This window comes from Cupressus sempervirens, chromosome 3 (assembly GCF_028749045.1).
Source record: "Cupressus sempervirens isolate cs-2001-9-10 chromosome 3, ASM2874904v1, whole genome shotgun sequence".
Classification (NCBI taxonomy): domain Eukaryota; kingdom Viridiplantae; phylum Streptophyta; class Pinopsida; order Cupressales; family Cupressaceae; genus Cupressus; species Cupressus sempervirens.
Window position 1 is genome coordinate 777,491,984 of NC_143120.1, and position 2,020 is coordinate 777,494,003.

A 2,020-nucleotide genomic window follows, 5' to 3' on the forward strand; every position below is an offset into this window, starting at 1 on the left:
ATAAATTTATTTTTGAAACTTAATTGATAAAATATATAATAATATTATTTAGCATTTATTTAAAAAAATGAACTCCAAATATATTATTATTAAATTAATTAAATACTATCACATTCCAAATTTAAACTTATAACTTTTATCTTCAAATTAAATTATTTTTATTTAATTAATTTCCCAATTAATTAAATAAAAATAAATATTAAAATATCATATTAATTTTCCATTTAATTACATCATTAATTAAATCTTTTAATTAGGCTTAATTAATAGAAAATGCACTAAAGACTCATAAAGTAAAATACAAAAACCCATCATAGCAAAACACATACAAAATCAAACCAAAAGGGTTAATATCATGAATTACATCATCTGACGTATTCAAAGGGTACCCAACTCAAATAGTTGTCCTAATTTTCAATTAGGACAAATGGCTTAAAAGGTTGGGATTTGGACTTGAGAATTTTATCTCCCCTCTCTTACCATTGAGATAATGCGATAGGGTACACTCATCCTGACAATTCAGGGAAGTCAATACCCGGTACCTACAACCTGCATAAAATCCATGCATGTACAATCACAATATATACTAAGCTAAATAGGCAATGGCAGGAAGTGGTGCATCATGTAGATCTCGACTAGCAGGTGACTATGACTCCCTTCCTTAATCACATCAGAAACGCCATACAGAACAAACACGCTCACCATACACATGCAAGTATGGGGTAAGTATCCATAAGAAAACACATATGATAATAAATCATCTAACTAATCATCATTAATAACTGTAAATACTGTAATAATCATCATGCATACATGAAATATAAAGTACCATGTAATCTCATCATATAATAAGGTGAATCTGAAACAATATCTAATAATCTCAAAATAATACTACTAATCATCAACATAAAACTATCCTAAAAGAGTTTAGCCACAATAGCAAAATGCGAACTAGGGTAGGCACTACACAGAACTTACAATCATAGTCAAGGGGTATTTTACTCAAAAGTGAATCATATTTATTTTTATTTAACTTAAATACTTCACAAAGTATTATTGTTAAGTATTTTTAAAATAGTTTTTAATTTCTCTTTTATTTTTGGAATAATTTTAAATTTTAAAATTTTAATAAAAAAATTTATTACATATTTTAATTCAAAATTTTAATGTAGAGTTTCATAATTTTTAATATTTATTATTTTAGTTACAATATATCAAAATTTATGTTAGATCTTTTTAAAATTAAAATGGTTTTTTTCCTTTATAGTAATTTATGTTTATATATATATTTCAAATTAATTATAAAATAAAAATAATTAAATAATTAAAAAAATGTTAAAACTAATAGGTTTATATTTTTCTTTTTATTATTATGTTAAGTATATGGTATTTAAGTAATTTATACCTTACTATTATACTTCACATCTTCACCACAAGGAAAACAACCTTCCTTTATACTATATCCTCAAAGTAATTCTTTTTGTCAGCCTTGAGTCTTTCCCAAATAATTATAATAGGACCTCATTAAGATATTGTTAGAGTAAAGGGTTAATTTAATTTCATTTATTAAATTACCTTTACTCCCTTCTTAAGATTTATCTTTATGCACTTGCATTTCTATTAATAATTAAATAGTAATTATTAAATGTCATTTACCTCTTAGGGTTTCCCTTTTAGGTTTTATGACATCCTTATATAAGGATTGATCAATTGTAAATTTCATTCATCTTTTTAGTCTAATAATATAATTTTCCATATTTTCAGAGAACAACCCTTGCCTCTTCTTTGTCTTTTCTTCTATGTGATAGGTGTCAGAACCTAACCTGTAGCTTGTTCATTTTTTTAAGAAAGAAAAAATGATTATTTGTTGGAATAGATATGGTTGTTTTTCAGGTATTTTTGTTAAAATAGGAGGGTCTTTAAATTTTGGAGCATTTTGAGTCCAAACAAACCTCACGGTTGGATTCAAAAGATGTCAAAACTGTTATTTTCATATAAACTTTGTCAATTTTGGACACTA